Genomic DNA, 21766 nt, shown 5'->3' on the forward strand with positions numbered 1-21766 from the left:
ATCACAGCAACTTATGCTCCAACTTTCATCTCACCAGATCTTAAATTGAAAGAAATTGATTGGTTATAGTTGGTGTAAACTGAAACTGTTTCCCAGATCTGTTGAAACACAAATGATACACTTCAGATAGCTCAGCGCATGCACGTTATATTCCTTCTAATGCTATAGAAAATAAATAAATAAATTACTCATTTTTACTTGATTTTTAAACAGCCTTGTTTATAAAATATTTACATTAAAAAAATCGGTAAAAATATGAATTAAGATCTCTCTAATAGCTAATTTTGTTCCGACCGATTAAATGTATTCTTATAATGGGGGAAAATTGATAAAATGTTAAGAAATTTGCCTAAAACTGGTTTGGGTCAATAATCTCATTATGTTTTAAATAAAAAATCCAAGTAAACTGAAGTGGTAAGATATTAAAAAACTTCACTAAAATTATACTAGTTGTATACAACAGTCGACATGTTTCAAGCCCTCAAAAACAGGCGCTCATTCTTAAGACTTGCCAGATGCGAATGAAAAGAAATAAAAGTGATTTGTAATCTAAATCTTAATATTTCCAACGAAAAAATGGAAAAATAACGGCGAGAAACAATACTAAAAAAACTACAGTAACTAAGAGAGGAAACAAAAAGATGAAAAACAGAGCAAGAAAAACTCCAGTGGTGGAGTGAATCAGTGTAAAATGCCTTTTCACGCTCAATGAAGAGTTGGTGAGGAACTTATGACGTTAACAAGAGATACCAGCATTTATATCAATAAAATAAGATTCCAGAGCATCAAGATGCGTTGATGTGACTGGGATGGAAATAATTTTGGTATTGTCGAAATTGAATTTATGCCGAAGATTCCAACAATTCGCATCAATTGCTGATTTCTCGTATTCTTGATAACCGACATAACTATCGTGCTCTTAAGTCTAAATTTTAAAGCGTCTCCATTATTTAGTCAAGTAAAATCTCATTATTTGTCTTTAAAATAGCTTTTGGAAAGTTATGAAAAAATTTAATAAAAACTAAACTATAAAATTATAATGGAATATGAAAGAGGGGCCAGTAGTAACGACAAATAAAATATTTCTAACTTTTTAATTAATTTGGATGTGAAAATCGTTAACATATAGTGTGAAAATTTAATGTATTTTTCCTGTATATAATGAATAAAGAGGTTTAAAAATTTTCCATTCCTATTTAGATAAACCCTTTTTTGGTCCATTTAAAAACATTTATAGGGAGAGACAGTTGTGACAAGTAAAATATGGGTTTTTCTTACACTGTGCAATTACAAAATGCATTAAACATCACTAGTAAACATATAGCTACAAAAATTTGCTCAATATTTGTTTATAGTCCTTTGTATATGTAAGTAAAGTGTATTTTCTGGCACTAAGGATATGGACAGAAGCGATATTTTACCCATTCATATTGAGTCATAATATTTAATTGTTCTAAAATGTGTAATTTAATTATAATAGTTTTTTTGATAATGTGCATATAAAAAAAATAGAATGGATACAAATGTCACACTTAGCGGACCCATGATGTATGTATATAATTATTTGTTACGGTTAAAGTAATAAATCTGGATATTATTAACCATCGCCAGTGAAGTTTGACTACTGTTGTTAATTATTGCAACTTTGCGTAATTTTTATCTACTCTAGCTTATATTTATGTTTACGTGCCATGATAAAAAATCAGTAGTAGGATTTATACTTATGTTTTAATTGAAAAAGTAATAGCTTTAAAATGTGCTATATATTAAGTATAACACAAAATTCACAACTAGACAAATTATAATTATTTTCAATTAATAGATACCGCACAGTAAAAAAAGAGGCAATGGGCATAGCAGTTAATCTGTATCTAAGGCATTGAAAAAGGTGGCAATATTTTTTGGAATTTTTTTTTCAGTAATCGAAATTACTTTTTAATTATTTTATTTACAACCGTCGCTAAACAGCCGACCCAATTTTTGTGTTTAAGACTACTAATGTTCAACTACGTAGCCTTGTAATTTTGATCCCATTCCAGAAGACAAGAGGATCAAGTATTAGGAGAAATTTGCCTTCTTATACCCACATTTGCGTTAAATGGAGATGAAGACCACGAGAAACTCCCACTGTTAGCCTGACGGCAGGAGGACTCTAACTCAGGATCCGTCTACTACTGAGAATATTTCACTTCAGCACTGTGGTCGGTGTAAGCCGGAATTCGTACCGACCAGCCATTGCTGAGATTTGAATCCGGTTCACCTCATTGGAAGCCATATGAGAAAAGGGTTTTTGATCCCCCTGCTCCTAGCCAAAATAATTTGCGAACCCCAAGTATACTTGTTAGATTTACTTTTTATACAGATTCTAAAAGTATATATAAAGTGTTGTATTTACTGAGAACCGGTATAATTGTAAAAAGTAAGGTAGAAAAATTGCTGGAAATTTTTTTTAAGAGGGTAGCAGCACACAAGTTTAACAATGTCATTTCCTTTTAAAACAGCTTTCTCTTTTTCACATATAATAATGTAGAATATAATTTAAATCTTTTTACTATTTATATATTAAATACAGACAACTATAACTTAAAAGTTTTATTTTCAAATAACTAATAAATTAACTTTACTTGAATTGTATTTCATTTTTCTCATTCAGTATTTTTCATACCTTTGCAAAAAGTTTAAAAAGGCTACCGGTTAGATTGAAAAATTTTTTTTCTCTAATAGCTTTTTAAGTAAGTCTGTAATTTGAACTGACAGTATTTTAATTGATACTCATTTCAATCGGTAATCTTTAGAGAAAAACGAGAAATGCATCTTAATATGACAATATTAAAACACCACGACATTTCCTAGTTTTAGTGATTCTGAATAATATTCAGACATTTCTATATTAATGTATATTAGCTTTAGCTCATAATGATAATAACATTTTGTATTATCATGTGCTCTTGGTATACCACTTTGTAAATTAAGAAAATCCAAAATATTAGTAAAAACGTTAATACTACGTGTGAAATTTAAGAAAGTCGTCTTTCATTAGACCATTTAATGTGTAAAAATTAAAAGAACAGAATTATATTTTATATTCTAAATTTGGTTTTCAATGTGTAAAATTTTTGGAAATCAAAAAATATTCGTAAAAACGCTAATATTAAGTGTGAAATTTAAAAAAAAACGTTTTTCATTTAGACTCTGCAATTTAATGTGTAAAAAATTAAAAGAGCAGAATTATATTTTATATTCTAAATTTGGTGACAAAAGGCAGCAACTTTAATCGTGTACAGCTCACTCACGCGAATTGTAAAACAGAAATTTCGTTAACTTCTAAGCTCTTTTGAGAAATCTTCTTTAACATATTTCAGAACAATTTTCACATTTTTTCTCCTGGCCAGAATCCAGAAATATGTAGTGGCACAATGACCACTGGAGTTCTCAAAGGTATTGGAAACTGGGTTAGAAAAAGTAAAAAAAAAAAAAATTGCAATTACACAGAGAGTAGATGAAAGGACTAAGATGAATGTCGAAAAAGTTACGTGATTATTTGCTGTTTTACTTTGAGCTGATTTGATGATTACTATTTACTGAGTTAATTTAGTCATGAATTTCATCTTTTCTTTTTGAAGTTTAATAGGATTTTTTAATTAGATGAAGAGTAATACTAAATATGATATTAGAGAATAATTATCACAATATACTATAATTTAATGAATTGGGTAATTTTCTTGAGTAAAGAGTTTTAAATATATTCAAACGTTTTTATAGTTCTTGATATTTACAATTTGAAATAGTATTTTACAATTTGTTAAATCTTTTTAATTGTAGAGAAATAATTTTTTTTGAAATTAATCTAATTTTTACTGAATTTTTTTAAAAAGAAAAAATAACTTCGAATTTTTTTAAAAAGAAAAAAAAAACTATTTTTTTTTCATACTGTTATTTATTATACTTATAATTATACTCCTTATTTTTATAGTTTATTATTTTAGTAAATAATGTATAATAAGAGTTTTATAGGAAGTAATGAATAGCATTGTTCTACATGTCAATATAATAGACAATAATTTATAAAATTACTAAAAGGTAGCAGTTAAAAATGAGGCATTTTCATTTTAAACAATTAGAAATTTTCAGCTTAATTCCCATTTCAGAGTTTTTCGAAAAATTTCTTGTCAAATAAATATAGTTTCAGAGCAATTAAATTTCGATAATTAAAGAATTATCGAAAAAAAAGTGCTGAATTCAATCATCAAATTAAAATTCAGAAAACATTATACCGTGTGAAAATTAAATATCGATAATAATACATCGGAAGTTACTTTAAAAAGAAGACGAGTACACGTATTTAACTATAAATAATGAGTAAAAAGCATTAAAAAGTATAAGCACGAAACAAAAAAAGCAATGAATTTAAAGGACACTTGGAAAAAATTGAAAATTGAAAATAAAAATTTTTTTGTGGAAAAAATGTGAAAACAAAAATTAAAATGATTACTGATCAAATTCATATTTTTTTTGCAAATAATTTGATCTATTTTGTTGAGCAATTGCCCCAAACATCAAAGCTAATACTTAAATTATTTAGTTTGATTGAATAAATATTTTTTCCCTGCATTTCTTAATTTGTTATTCAGTTTAATCTTTTTTTGTTGAACAATTTAAGTTTTACTGGTGATATACTTATTTATTTTGTATTGCAGTGAATTTCAAATCAATTTTTACACAAATCTGCTTTTATTGAGCATTTTGTCAATCATCCTTGTTGTTTTAAATTAAAACCTATTGGCCAAGTCAATAAGGTGTTTTGTCGGTACCTAGGGACAACCTATTTTTTTCATTTGTTAGATATTAAATTAGATAAGATTAGATGTTAGACATATTTTCTCTCAGCCCACAACGTTTACTTCCCTTACATACATTTCGTCTTAACCATTAACAAAGCATACATTTAATAATTTATTATAGTTCTTATAATCGTGACTATTTATTTGAAATTAGGCTTTATTTTCTGAAACACAATGAACTGATCGTGAGACACGTTAAATTTAGTCACTGAAGTCAAGTATCAGTGGCTGCGAGCGGGTGGGTGACCACTTTGATCAGCCTGCAAAGGGACCAAGGGTGCGTGATATGTGTCCTTGTTAAACTGTTCTACCGTAAAAATACACGATTTTGCATGCAAGTAGTCACCAATTTTGCCACTATGCCTAGTTCCACGCAAATAAAGTACTAGTATTATCACATTAAACTCTGTTCTTTTAGTAAGCTAAGTACTCGTAATATAATACTTTTACTTGAATTTACCATAATATGAAAAAGCTAGAATTTAAATTTGTATTGTATGAGGTTTACAAGGATTGGGAGAAAATACGTTTTACTAAGCATTGTTCAAAATGGAAAAAATAAATAAATAAAAAGAGTTTGTTCAGTTTAGAAAGTAAAGACATCAAAGACATTAAAAATTTTAGATATTAAAGATTTCAGATATTAAAGAGAGCTTAAAATTTTATTTAATTTTGTGGAAAATGGATTTGGATGAAATTCACTGAAATTATGATATAATGTTTATTTTTTTATCAAATATCTAAGTAGACAAAATGCCTATCTATAAATGTTAGTAATCAATAATAACTTAAAAGTCTAATAAGGAAGGCATTCGAAGTGTCACTTACAAACAAGAAGAATTTTTTATACGGTTTTTTAATTGTTAGGAAATAACAGACATTTTGTCTATTTTGAAATGGTTACAGAGACATAAATTATTGAAATTTAGACTGAAGAATTTAAAAGAATTGCAGAAATTTTGCCAATATGCGCGATGCAGTTGGAAGAATCACATTTAGGGTATCATCTGACTAGTGAAAAAACATGATTTTGTATTGAATTTATTGTAAATTTAAAATTCTTTTAGCTTTCTGAAAATACTTTAATTGTGTTTGAACTCTAATTATTTACAAAGTTATAGCAGTTTTACTGCAAGGTGATAAAAGAAAATAAACTAATGATTTTAGGTCTTCAAATGCTAAGAGAAAAAGGTATAATTTCATATTTTATGCATGTTTTTTCGCTAAGACAAGAGCGGAAATTTTTAAAAACTTAGTTTAAAACATAGTTGACAGCTTTCTAAATAAAATCGTCAAAAGATTTTTTTTAGGCAATAGAAAATTTTGACTGTGTTTAGCGTATACGCAAAAATTGCCTGATTTTTACCAAAAAATAGCCATTTAAAAAAAATTTTTTTTGCTACTTTTATACACATAATAAAACAAATAAACTAGTTTTTTTTTAAAATTTTATAATAATATTCAAGAAAAAGCTAAAGCCTGATACCTTAAAATAAATATGAAAAATTTATTTCAAACAACTTCTCGTTAGAGTTCTAATTCCGCTAACAAATTTTCATTATGAAAAATTTATAAGATCTGTAAAATGCAATTTATGGGAGAACTTTTGTATTTTGAATCAGAACAATAGAAAAATTTTGCCCTTTAAAAAGCAAATATTACAGCCTCTGAATAAGTTTTAATTTAACTAAAGTTTAACTAAAAGTTAAACAGAAGTAACCTTATGAGTCACCAATGCTCTTCGACTGCGGAATGATTTAAGCTTGGCGACGCATTCAAGGAAAAAATTGTATATTTAACCTTGTATTCAAAATTGTATTCAAAGTAAAAACTGTATTATATAACATCAATAATTGCTTTTAAATTAGACAAAATGTATATGATTTTCAAACCTAAAAAACTATCTGTAAAACATTTCTGCCTGATTAGTGACTCGAGTACCTGCCTTTAAGTTTTTGTTATTTTTTATTTAAATTTGTTTTTATTTTGAACACATAAATCTTCTGAAAGTTACCCATTAACAGTAAATGAATTGATTAGCAAAACATTTCTAGAACTTATAGCATTGACATCTGAAATGATCAGTAAGCTCTGAACAAACAGCTATTTAAAAAATACGTTAAAGGAACTTGGCTGAATTGCAGTTAGGTTGGATACTTGTTTAGCAAAAGAAGGTAAATGTTTTTATCAACTAATTTTAAACCTTTCACAAAGTAAAGAAATTACAATGGCTATTTATGAAACTAAGAGGGCTGTTTTTTTAAGTGAGGGCCGTTTTATTTTGTACACTAATAGGTGTATCGTAACGAGTGCTTGCATCGTGTCCTGGCATTCCTTGGGAGCAACTGTGCTCAGTTAAAGCTGTGTATGGTCAGTCTTTAAAAGATTTAACAAATCGCCCACTGTGTATGAGGTACGGTCAGTGATGCAATTTTAGTTGTCTACATTCACCGGCAGAATCTTCCTACAGGCATGCTGACAGGAAATTTTGCTACTTCATGAGCATGACTCTCTCCACAGGTCAGCTTTATTGTTTGGCTTTCGGATCACCCCTCAATACAGCACAGACCTTGCTCTAAGTGATTTTCATCTTTTCCGATTTTTCAAACATCATTTTGGCGGCAACCAACGATGACGATGACGTGTAAACGGTCGTGACCTCTTGGTTATTGGAGCAGGGTATTCTAAATCTAGTTGTAAGGTATGATAAATGTTTAAGCAAACTTGGCAACTATTTTGATAAAAGAGAGAAACGAATGTAGAATCAAAAAATTACATTTGCTTCTCGGAAATTCTCTTTCGTTTGGTTTTCAAACGACCCTTACTTTACCTTAAAACTCACCGCATATTATGAGCTGACTTCTAGATCAATCTTGATTATGTGTCTGCTAACTATGCAGATGGTTGTGAAAGAAAATATTTGAAAATGAGTCATAAAGCAATGTCGATGCTCACAGTACTGAATTTGTAAAGTCAACTGTTTGATTTGGGAGCTAGCCAAATTATCCCCCGAATGAAGAAACTATAATAAAGTATTTTATGTCATTACTGGCGTTGTTCAGTTCATCTATGATAAAAAAAAAGGCATTTAGTGACTTTGTATTATTCGTCTCTCATTGTATCTTTTGATGTTGTCAATGCTGTCAATGTTGCTTATGGTGTGTACGGTGTTGCTTTAAGGTGTTATGCGCAAAAAAGGTGTAATCTTTGCGTTAAAATACGACTACATAAAAACTTTTATCGTGTCTTTAATTTCTTCCTATATTTTCTCATTTTTGACTTTCATTGGTTGGTCATTATTGCATTTCTTTGAGTTCGTCGCATATTAGCATTCCATAAGCTACATTAATACAAATGACAGCTAAGTTATGAATATGAAATCTTTTTGGCCAAATGCTATAAGAAATACTGTTCTAAAAGCTCGTAACTGGGTAAATCCTTAATACATTATTTTTTAAACATATGTAGTACCTAATGCATGCAATAAGGTTTGGTTGTGTACGTCACACAAGAACTACACTATTGGACTATCGGTGATGATCGTACATTCATCTTTTACGATGATATAAAGTGAGTATTTTATTCTTATAACTTTACAACCGTCGTTGAACAGCAGACCCAATTTCTGGGTTTACTACTACTAATGTTCAACTCCGTAACCTTCTAATTTTGAACCCAATCTAGAGGACAAGGGAACTCCTGGATCAAGTAATGGGAGAAATTTACCTTCGTGGATTTCTTTTTAATGGAACTAACCCGCATTTGTGTTACATGGAGAGGAAAACCACGAGAACCTCCCACGGTAAGCCTGACAACAAAAAGGGAATCTAATCCATGATCCGTCTACCTCTGAGGATATTTCATGTCAACACTGGAGTCGGTGCGAGCTGGATGCGGATTCCTACCTACCAGTCATACCTGGGATTCGAACCCGGTTCACCTCATTGAAAGTCGAATGCTCTTTCCCCTGAGCCATCGTCGCTCAAAGAGAGTATTTTTTTATTTTATAACCGTCTTTGAACAGTCGATCCAATTTCTTATGGGTTTACGACTACTAATTTTCAACTCCGCAGCTTTGTAAGTTTGAATCCAATCTAGAAGACGAGGGAACTCCTGGATCGAGTATTGAGAGAAATTTGCTTTCGTGGATGACTTTTTGATGGAGCTAAACTGCATTTGCGTTACATGGAGAGGAAGACCACGAGAACCTCCCATGGGTTAGCCTCACGGCAAGGGGACTCTAATCCATGTTCCGTCTACCACTGAGGATATTTCACGTCAGCACTGTGGTCGGTGCAAGCCGGAATTCGTATTGACTGGGATTCGAACCCGGTTCTCCTCATTGGGAGGCGAACGCTCTATCATCTGAGCCATCGCGTCTCAAAGAGAGAGGCAGACCATAATAGATGTCGGGTAATAGTAATCTCGCTCCTTTTTTCCTGCTCTGAAACTACTTTAGGCATAACATTAGAGTGAACAACTAAGACACGATCGAAGAAAGTACGGTTTGACCCAGCCACGGAGAATCGTCCCCAAACCATGGAAAACGATACAGCACCGATTAGGCAGTACATGTACAGTCATATTATTAGACGCACTATAAGTATCTTAATTATCAAGTGATACTATACAGCTTTATTGTTTTCACGCGACTCAAACATTTATTTAGGTTCGCGTGTCAATTGATTAACATTGTAATGCAATATGTTAAAAATAAATACAAATGGGAAGTATATAAAAAAAAACCATTACATGCGTATTTAAATATAAAAGCATATAAACTCCTACAGTGTGTCTAATTATTATAATGAACTAATGTAATACCTGATATAATTTATTCAATCGTCCAATTTATATTACATATCCTCAAATTTAACCAATTCATACAATTCAAACCAATTTCAAACCAATTTCAGTCGAGTAAAATCTGATAATTAAGATTTTACATAGAATTTTGTCGTGCATGGCCTGTAATAATAAAATACAGATTGATTATTTAGCATAAGATGTTTAAAAATATTATCCTCTAATGACCTTTATTAAAATAATGCATCATAAGCGTTTATTTGTGTAAAAAGTGTAAATATTTAAGGCATAGATGGCCCGAACAAATAATTGAGAAACTAGAAAATTGAAAAATATGTCATATTTAGGAACTTTGATAAAACTACGCTGCGCTACTGAATACAACAGGAAAGTAGCACTGCTTAAGATCAGTACTACGATACAGTACTACGAACCAACCAATGTAAAGGATACATGTTTGTGAACAAATGGTACCATTAAGAACATGAAAAAATCAATATATCCTTTATCTTGAACTCTTAATTTTATTAGCTTCTATAGGAAAACTTCTTCTGTTTAAGTTAAAACCCCATTATCAGGGTGTAAACTATACCTTTTTTTCATGCTATTGCATTTTTTGAATTTTGGAAAAGCTGTGGAGATCTATCTAGAAGTTGAAAGTGGCACGCATATTTTTTTGTTCTTTCAGATAGTGACACTCTTCCCAAAAAGGTTTGCCACCCGTGATTTGACACATTCCTTCAAAAAACTAGAGCACCTTATTATTCTATCTAAATAGGAAGGTCAATCGATAATTGGAATGAAATTGGGGCAAAAGGAATTTCGTGAGATGAAATTTACCCTAAAAATATCGATTGAAAAGTTTTTTTTTACCTAATAATGCGGTCAATTCATTTTTTGTAAGAATCATTGAATATAGAAAAAAAAAAAAACATTATTCAAGGATAAATATAAAATCGTCAACAAATATTATAAAGGGAGAAAGCAATAAAATGCAATCAATCTAGTTTTGAGTTCAATCACCATTTTCGGATAATAAGGTTATTTACTTCATTTTAAAATGTAACTTATTTTCATGTAAATGTAACTTATCTACAAAAATTCATCTGTATTGGTATCGATCTGTTATTCATTATTTTGTATATTTCTTAAATATATATTTTATGTATATTTCTTAAATATATATTTTATGTATATTTCTTAAATATATATTTTATGTATATTTCTTAAATATATATTTTATGTATATTTCTTAAATATATATTTTATGTATATTTCTTAAATATATATTTTATGTACATTTTGTAAATATATATTTTATGTATATTTCTTAAATATATATTTTACGTATATTTCTTAAATATATATTTTATGTATATTTCTTAAATATATATTTTATGTATATTTCTTAAATATATATTTTATGTACATTTTGTAAATATATATTTTATGTATATTTCTTAAATATATATTTTATGTATATTTCTTAAATATATATTTTATGTATATTTCTTAAATATATATTTTATGTACATTTTGTAAATATATATTTTATGTATATTTCTTAAATATATATTTTATGTATATTTCTTAAATATATATTTTATGTATATTTCTTAAATATATATTTTATGTATATTTCTTAAATATATATTTTATGTGCATTTTGTAAATATATATTTTATGTATATTTCTTAAATATATATTTTATGTATATTTCTTAAATATATATTTTATGTATATTTCTTAAATATATATTTTATGTACATTTTGTAAATACAGTGGAGCATCGTTTATACGACGATCACTTATACGACGTTTACATTTATACGACGTTTTAGTGTGGTCCCGTTTTAATGTAGTCATTTTAATGTAAAAATATATCGTTTATACGACGCGCAGAATCGGTTATACGTCGGTTTTTAGATTTTGCTCACGTTTATTTAATTTTTTCTTTTTTCTTGTGTATTTTAAAAAAGGGCGGAATTTGCCAACATGAAAGATACAGAAAAGGGTGCCAACAAGAATGCTTGGATGACGATTGTAATTTTTACTAGATGACTGAAAAAACTAGACAATGTTATGAAGAGGCAAAAACGAAAAATTTTGCTATTCATCGACCAATGCCCAGCACACCCATCGATACTAATTATTTTGGAAAATGTAAAAGCTCTCCTTTTTCCTGCAAATTGCACAAGTGCGCTTCAGCCATTAGATTTGGCCGTGATTAGAAATCTAAAATTGCATCATAGAAATCAGTAAGTTCAACTCGCTATTCAAAGCATTGTAGAGACTAATAGCAAGAAAATATAATTAAAGGTAACATACATTCAAATTGCTCACTGAAATTTTTTTTCTTTGGTTATTTGTTTGTTTTGCTTTGTCTAATTTAGAAATTTATGTAAATCAACACGTTAAACATTAAAATTAACTGAAAACAGAGTTAGTTTCAGTTTTAGAAGTAAAAATCGATTATACGACGTTATCGTTTATACGACGTTTTTCGGTGGTCCCTTCGGCGTCGTATAAACGATGCTCCACTGTATATATTTTATGTATATTTCTTAAATATATATTTTATGTATATTTCTTAAATATACAGGATCTGTATATTTCTTAAATATACAGGATCTGTATATTTCTTAATATATGTATATTTCTTCAAATCTACTACATACAAAAGAAATGAATAAAAAGATTTCATTACTCCAGTCAAAGTTTTCCTTTCAATAAAAGTTATTGAGGAAGCAGATAAGTAAAAAGAATTGAAAGAAACTACAAAGTTTAAACTAAAAGTGTATAGTTATAAAAAAAGATAGTTCTTAAGCCTTTTTGAAAATTATCGTACTTAAACAATATATAGTGTTAAGAAACAAGTCCACCATTGGTACAAGGAGTCTCTTTGAAAGGAGACCACCCGCCCATCTAAAAGGTTTACTATTTTATCTGCCACTTCCGCCGATCATATCTTCTCTGGGAAGACCTTTTTTGGTCTTTATTGAGGTCAACTGGTTCAACAACAACAAAGTTTCGTTCCTCCCCTCGGAAGATGCTGCTCATTTAACGACCTGTGAACCCAAGTCACGGAGGCGATCCCTTTATAAGGAGGGCCACATTCATGCCCTGAGTGGAATTCGAACCCACAACCATAGGTGCGCACGGTGAAGGCCACTTGGCCGGCAGTTTAGTAGATATTAATATACTAACAAATTATCTAAGTACAATGTTAAAAAAAATTTTGCCACCATTTTAACTAACTTTATTAACTAACTTAGCTTTTTTAACTAACAGTAAACTTAACTTTTTTACAGAGCATCTAGTCACGTTTAATATTTATATTTTCACTATTATAGTTTTTTTTTTTAAATTATTCATTCATTCTTTGCATGTTTTTTTATTGACTACACAAATTGCATCAGAATTAATTTAAAAGCTTCTTTGTGAAACCGTTTCGTTCAAAAAAACAAGCACATTTTTAGTAGTATATTCACCCTAATTCTTTCAAAAAAATTTCTATTTTGCTAACTTTATATTGTTATTTTCGAGATAGCTACAATTACCATGCAATTATATGAAATTGAAAAAATAACAATTGTTTGATAGAATTAGTGTGAATATGTCACTAAAACTGTGTTTTTTTTTAACGAAATGTTTTTGCAATAAATCGACTAAATTGATTTCAATACTCATGAAAATATGTGTTGTCAGCAAAAAAAAAAAAACACAAAAAACACAAAAAAACTCCCCAAAAAAAATGAATAAATAGATAAGAAAAAATAACAACAGTAGAAAAGTATATAAAAAATGGGATTCTATGCAGATCTCAAAACCAAAAATGATGGCAGCTGCATCTAGGGGGGGGCAAGCATGTGCATCTTGGTAAGTAAGACATTTTTTTAAATTTTTTATTTTTTACTTTTGCCTTTCTTCAATTGATTTCTCTTAAGATTCTTTGTTGTCAAAAAAAATCTATTAAAGCTTTCCAAATGCGCCTTTAAAAACATTAAATTTATTGCATCATAACCACTGAATTTGATAACATAAAAGCTCGATTTGTATCATAACAGCTCATCCTAAGATGTAACTTATGTCCTAGTTAAAGTAAATTTTTGATGAAATTCTTAAGCATGCATTGTATATATTTTAAGCATATAAATACATTGCACATACTTTCATTGCTAAATGTTAAGATTATTAGAAAATTAAACTTTTATTGCTATGTTTTCCCTTAACGCATTTATATTTTCACCATAAATCCAAAAAAATTCTGAACCTTCTTGTTACTAATGCACCTTACTATAAATATTATTAAGTTATTAAATTGATCAATATACATATTAATAAAATTTCTATTCCTATTAATAAAATAGGCAGCCTTATATTAATAAATTATTTTATAATAGCCGACCCAATTTTTTGGGTTTACGACTAATAATATTCGACCCCGTAGCCTTGTAATTTTGAACAGAATCCAGAAGACAAGGGAACTCCTGGATCAAGTATAGGGAGACCTTCGTGGAGGAACCAACCCACATTTGCATTGCATGTACCACGAAAACCTCCCTTGGTTAGCCTCACGTGAAGGGTACTCATGATCCGTCTACCAATGATGATATTTCACGTCACAAGTCGGAGTTTGAACCCGGTTCACCTGATTGGAAGGCTCTATCCCCATCACGGCTCATATTAATAATATTTCTGTCACTCAAAAATTCTCTGTAACCTGTGTTGCACATTCATATATAGTTTCAAGCCAAAACGCTTCCTTATTATTACTTTAATTGTAATTTTAAATTATTTTTAGTCATCGTTTTAGAATAGAAGTTCTGTTATGAATGAATATGCTTATTACATATTTTAAGAACCACTTGTCCTACAATATTTATAGTTGTTGTCGATTGCCATTAAGGCAGAGGGGGTCCTTTTGTTTTACAGTGGCGCCATCTATGCCCAAGAATTCAGCTTCTACTACACACATACGTATCAGCCCGTTTATAGGGCGGAGCCATTTATACATCCATTCATTTATCCACAGAACGTAATTTTGACCTGAATCAGAGAACGACCAATCTCTCAGTACCCCCAGAGGTATGATTTGTTATGGAAACATGGAGGATTTTGTGATCCGGTGGATTTAATGTGCTCCAGTCTCCATTTACTACGCGGGGAGTCTTCAGCCGGCAGGGATCGAACTTACGACCTCTTGGATATGGATCCAACACCCTACCAACCACGCTATTCCGGCCCCAATATTTATAGTTTTAGTGTAATAACAATTAGGTTCGAAAAATCTGTTTAAGATTATATTCTAATCGCTATCATCAGGTTTTATATACCTATTAGTTTTAATTGTATAAATATAGTGGTGGCCAAACCATTATAAATTAATTTTATTGTACCAAAATTTAATATTAAATTGTAATATTTGTTACCACTTTAAATATTCAAGAAAAATCTATCGCTAAAATGATAGAAGATGGAATTTGCTTGTTTATTAGGCTTTAACAGGACAAAAAATTAGTCACTCTTAGAGAAAGCGTATCTACCACTACAAAATTACAACTACAATTCACTAGTATATAACACATGCTAACTCTACTCTATGTACCTTTTCATAGATGACATGGTCTATAACTACTCGCCCCAACAAAAACATCATTTAATATCATGTAACATAGTCTCTGGATTTGATTAGGAAGTGGGACCACAAGGTTTTGCAGGTACGTTGAATCAAGTTTAAGTCACTCGCTGAGGATTTGAGAGCGCAAATCCCCCGAATAGCGAGGATGCGGCGTTTTACCCGTTGTTCCAACATGTCCCACAAATTTTCGATGGGGTTCAAGTCAAGTGATTTTACAGAAAAGTCGAGAGTGTTCAGAAAACCAGTCACATATTCTTCCAACCTGATGAATTTTTCTGTTGTCATCTTGAAAAACAAGGGAATCGACAGCATACTCTTCATGGAGATGTTGAATGAAAGGCATCATCCAGAATGTTCAAATAAACATGTTATCCTTACGAAAATTTAAGGTATATTTAAGGTATTTTTGAAGTATCAAGGTAGATTTGAGGTAGATTTAAGGTTGCTGAGAAAACAGCAATAAAAATTATACCTCGTAAAGGTTTTAATTAAGGTGTACGAGGTTGATTAATATGTACTTCAGCTTATTTTGAGGTTGTTTAATGTGATTTTCAAGGTATACCAGGATGATTTTCTGACACTTGTAACAAAAGAGTTATTTTTGAGGTATAAATAAATTTACCTTATTTCAACTAAAGAGAGTGAGGTATTTATCGAGGTATATGAAGTCATTTTATTTATACTTAAGCTTATTTTGAGATTGTTTTAAATTCACTTCATATCAACCAGACTGATGAGGTAGTTTTTAAAGTATACCAGGTTGTTTTTTTTTTACACTTGTAGCAAAAGAGGTATTTTTAAGGTATAAAAAAATTTACCTTATTTCAACTAACGAGAGTGAGGTATTTACGAGGTATAAAAAAATATACCTTTTTTCATCTAAAGAGAGTGAGGTATTTATTGAGGTGTATGAAGTCATTTTATTTATACCTAAGGTTGTTTAAAGGTTGTTTAAAGTACACTTAATATCAACTAGCTCACTTCCCAGAGTTCCGTGCTAGCCGGCAAATGGCGTGTGTGTTTACAATGGAAAGTTTCTTCGAAATTCGGTAAGTGTGCTTGAGATTTATTAATTTAGCTTTATCACTTTTAATCAAATATGCTTCAATTTTGAAACTTAAATTTCATTATTTTTGTTTTAAGGACGCGTCCTGATCTTACATTATTTAAGTCGGAGGATATTCCTTGGGGCTATTGTTGTAGGCTTAGCAATAAGACAGAACAATCGAAATATTTCTCGTCGCTGTTTAGGGTAACGTTACTGGTGAATCGTTACAGCAGGTTACGCATAGTATATTTTATTGTTTGTAATTTATTCAAATATAAGTATTATTTTTGTTTTGCTTAAATGTATATGTTTTAACGTAGCAGTATGTAAGCTGATTGAGTAAAAGGTTCATAATTTCTCTTATAAATGAATCACTGAAAATTGAAAGATTCTTAAAATAGCAATTTTGCATTGAAATTTTATCTGTTGCAAAGTTCATATTGATGTTCATAAGTGAAAAAATGTATAATAACACTGCATTTTAAATCTGATTAACATACAATTTCTTTTTGTAATATATATATATATTTAATGGTCTGTTATCTAAGTGTGCTTTAATGCAAAAAGTGAAGGTGAAAAATAAGAATGGCAAAATTTGTGAGCTCTTAACGAAACTATGAGTCACTTTAAAGCAAATAATTTTTTTTGTTGTTAGATTAAATGGAAAAAAAGCTGACTGTGGAAAGAGTAAACTAACAGAGAAGAAAATGTAACAAAAATTTTGCATTCAGGAGACAAAAGCAAAGCAAAGTGATTCTCATGTTTAAATGCCTTAATATTGCATTCAGTGATTACTCAATTCATAACTACAATTCTTTGTATAGTCCTTCATTAATTTTGAAATAAACTTGCGTTATAGCCCATCACAATTTGTTGGATTTTTTGAGGGGAACAAAATAAGAACCACTTTTCATTTATTCTAAATAAAGTAACTTTTAAAAAGTATTTTTTTAAATTTATGTATATACAATTTCCATTGAAATTTAGAAACTAAACTAAACTGAGCGGCGCGACAGCCCATAGAGCGCCAAGGCCTACTGTGCCCATCTCAGTTTTCTTGACCTTGGGCTCTGGGGTGCAGGAGTAGATGTTCCGGTCAGGTGTTCAGCCGAACGCGGAACCCCAGTGTTTAGTTTCCAAGCATGCTTGGTACTCATTTATCGACCCACTGAAGGGATGAAAGGCTTAGTCAACCTTGCCCTGCCCGAGGATCAAACCAGGGACCTGTGGCACGACAGCGCGAAACCAACCGGCGTCCTGTTATGATTTGAAAAATTTTTGATTATAGGTCATTTTGGTGGATGAGAGTGAGATTACAGTCTCTAAAAAGGACAAAATATCATTCTTCTTGGAAAGAAGAAACCGATCTCTCTTTCTTTCTAAAATCCTTTTTTTAATGTAGAGCAACTTGCTGGCATGTCGTGTATGGGCACAAGAGACCTCTACCTAAGCAGCATCGGGATTGCCTGACTAGTAAGCATGAATGCATTAAAACATTTTTTCTTCCTTTGTTTATTTCTATAAAATTTATTCCTTAATTGCCTTACTTTTTGTCAGAAATAAATTAACTTACCTCTCTTCCTATATAATTGCACTTATCCTTAAAAATAATATTAAAGGAAGTCACTCTGAAAAAGTTGAAATATAATTAAAATAAGAAAAGGAATTTCACCAAATTCAATGATTTTTCTTTATTTTTAGATTTAAGATTTTAAAAATATATTGACAAACATATGTAATCTTTTCTCTATCTCGGGTGTTTAGTGAAGTTATTTATAAAATGATTTATTTGCTGTATCTTAGCTTGGCTTAGTTGAGTATCTTAAAAGTATTTGTACGTGTATCACCTATTAAATAATATTTGAAGTTAGTTAGTAAAAAGGCAACTATAGATGAAGAAAAACTGGCATCAACTTAAACAATTCGCATTCAAAATTCAAACTTTCTTGTCCGTTTAGTCCATTAAGGCAAAATCTTAAATCTTATTCTAGATCAACATGATGCAGTTTAATATTTAGGAATGATTTTCAATTTATTTTTAATAAGACTCGTGAAGACTCGTAAAAAGACTAAAAGAACATGAAGACTTTTCGCAGAAATAGTGTGTTCTAAAAAAATCATTTATATCTTTAATCCACAAACATCATTATATAAAACAAATTTACTGAGACAGCTATTCTGAAAAATAATTTTATTATTTCAATTAAACATTAAAATCATTTTGGTGGACCTATAATTAATCTGCTTATATTGTAGTTAAAAAGTTTAAAAGTATTATTGACTCTCGACTTTTGTAGTCAACATTAGTCACTTATCAAAGTTACATAAATATAGATTTCAATTTCCTCCAATTTCTTAAAAAAAATCTCATCTGAAAATTTCCAAATGAAACTTGCTATGAAACTTTTATATAACTTCATTTTTCTCAACTTGAACAGCATACAACTTTTATAGAGCTGCTTCGTAAACGGCATCCAGAATTTCAAGGTTTAAATCAGGCTGCCAATAATACGTGCTCTGCAGCTAGGAGGAAGTGGAGACTAGTAACTGGAGGGCCTTCCCCTGGGAGTAGCTCTAAATATACAACAAAAAGAAAAAAGACAAGTAAATTATTCTCCTTTGATTCAATGAAATCTTTTCGCCTAAAAAATTACTGATAAAGTTTGCATGATCTTTGATTTTTGAAAACATTATTTTAAATCATTCTCTCAGGCAAGTAAACATATAAACTTTAAGTTGGTTTTATTTCGATTAGGCATGAAAAACACAAAAAATTGATGTCCTACGTTCTTTTATTAAAAGATTGTTGATTCTTGATCACATTAAATAAAAGGTGGAAAATGACTCGTTGTTTTTAAAAACCATACATGATAGACAATTATTTTCGGAATCAGCATTGAAAATTGGTTTCAGTACAATTTCTTTTGCGAAATTGGACTAAAAGTTTAAACAAGCTGGCCAGTGTAATTGAATTTATTCAAAATTTGTTGAGAAAAAAATTTAAGTATCAATATAACAATTCATAATGAAAAATGGTCGGTTGAATTATTGGACAATTAAAAATTTCTATAAGCGTGTTATTTCTACAGCAGTTCTTATATGTATCTTATAGAAAAATTATCTTTTTTAGTGATATGTTTAAACAGTCAAAATAAAGAATTGAAATATGGATGGATGATCGGGTAAAGCTAAGGGTGGTGGCGCTAGTGGTAAAATTGCTCTTTCAAGACTTCCGGGTTACTGCTTCCGATATATTTCTACGCCGCAGATTGAAAAAACGAGCCATCATATTATTGCATCATATCTTTTGCAGTATTTCACATGTACCTAGTTCTTTCTTTCAGCCTTTAAACTTCAGCATTGTCATGATAATATTATAATCATTAGAATATTTTCTAATTAGACTAACTTAAAAAGATATTTTTAAAGATATTTTTGGCGACATTTTGTTCAAATGCAGCCAAATAAGGGATAAAATACAAAACATGGCAAACCTTAAGAATTATTCACAATGAGATATTAACTTTCCAAAAATTTTTTTGGCCTTACGATCTCTGAGAATCAATACATTTCTGAAAGCTCTTATGAATGGTACAATTATGTTAGATTTGAACCCAAATTACAGTAACAAAACTGCATGGAATATTAGGCTTGTTCACCCATCGCCTCGTAGTCATAACATAAGCGGAGGGATACACCGGAAATTTTCTAAATTTCTTCCGGTTTAGGGACGCTTGTTATTGTTTACATTAGACCACCCATCCATACTGGCAGGAGAGTTTTGCAGGTCATTATTATTATTTTTATTCATCTGCTGTTACTAAAAAAGCCATTTATTTAATTAAAATTGAATAGAAATAATAATAAAATGTGATTTATGCAACGAAATAAGCTCTAAAATATTATTTTAATTTTTAAAATTTGTCATTATCAATGTAAATATGACTCTCTCTAATTCAAATTTTTTATTTATAGGTTCCAATGCTCCAAATAACGTGACCACAGCATTTCAACTTGCAGAAAAAACAGAGTAATTGTCTAAAATTTTGATTTCTTGAACGAAAAATTAGTTTTTTTTTTGTTAATAAAAGTTTTTACATGTAAGCTGGCTAAATTATTTAAATTTGCTGTTATTTCGCTTTTGAAAAAAATTAGCACCTTTAACATCTATCCTATATAAATAAGTTCCCACATTTTTTTCTAACAAATGTATCCTCTTTTTACGATAATTTAATTGAACTTATTAAAATTACAGAGACACTATATATTTGAAATGTTCTTTTAAGGTTTACGAGTCAGCATACTTAAGTTCATTCAACTCTACATGTTAATTCAAGATTAATAAATTTTATGGACCATTTAATTACAAATTAGCACAAGGTTCACAAACTATAGCTTAAAGGCGTTAAGTAAAAATTCCTATTCTGAATGGTGTGAAAAAGAATGAATTCTAATTGGTTGTATTTCGAAATTAAAGGAAGATAGATTCTTTTCATTGCATTTTACTTTTCTTCACACAATACATGGAAATCAGTCGAAAATTCTTTCGAAAGAAAGACTCTTCTGTATTCCGCCTATGTGCTTAGAAAATAGTTTCTTAGCATTAGGATTTTAGCAGCGAAAATCAAGAAAGACCGTAGAAAGTTAATAAGTAATTACCACCTAATGTGTAACATTAAAAACTCCAGAGTGATAAATACCTCTACAAGTGAAAAGATATATATTTTAGGTTAAAAATTAGCAGTCTAAGATGAAACATCTCATTATATTTAATTACCTGCATTAGCATAAAAAATATATCCTGAAGTGAAAAATGGCATATTTTAGTTTGGTTAAAAAAATTTCCTTCACAAGCATAAAAATCTATACTTGAGGTTGAAAATAATACACTTCACGTTAGTAAAAAATCACCTTTCTAACTATCAAAAATTTGCACCTGAGGTAGATTTAAAATACCTTATGTGTAAAATGACGCGTCTCAGGTTGAAAAATATATACCTCTACAAGCATAAAATTAGATACCTGAGGTTGAAAAATAATTACATGAGGTCGAACAAAATACACCGGAGGTTGATTTATAATAACCTGAAGTGCAAAATGACACACCATAGGTTGAAAAATATATATAACTCTACAAGCATGAAATTAGATACCTGAGGTTGAAAAATAATTACCTGAGGTCGAACAAAATACACCTGAGATTGATTTATAATAACCTGAAGTGTAAAATGACACACCTTAGTTTGTTGAATAAATACTTCCACAAAGTGTAAAAAAATATACTTCAGGATGATAAGTAATAACCTAAGGTTGAAAATAAAATACTTTAAAGTAGTAAATATCTACCTCTCCACATATGTAAAATTAAACACCTCAGGTTGAAACATATAGACTTCTGGAGGTATATTTAAAGTATATTTGAGGTTGATT

At 29.8% G+C, this 21766-nt stretch overlaps 1 protein-coding gene across 2 annotated transcripts in view; it reads right to left on the reverse strand.

Moving 5' to 3' along the window:
• The window catches only part of LOC107437018 (kyphoscoliosis peptidase), a 115555-nt gene that overhangs the window by 37122 nt on the left and 56667 nt on the right, over positions 1 to 21766 (reverse strand). The gene's annotated exons all lie outside the window — the stretch shown is intronic.

This window comes from Parasteatoda tepidariorum, chromosome 11 (assembly GCF_982258835.1).
Source record: "Parasteatoda tepidariorum strain Cologne lab strain chromosome 11, Ptep-v5.0, whole genome shotgun sequence".
In the NCBI taxonomy this organism is placed as follows: Eukaryota; Metazoa; Arthropoda; class Arachnida; order Araneae; family Theridiidae; genus Parasteatoda; species Parasteatoda tepidariorum.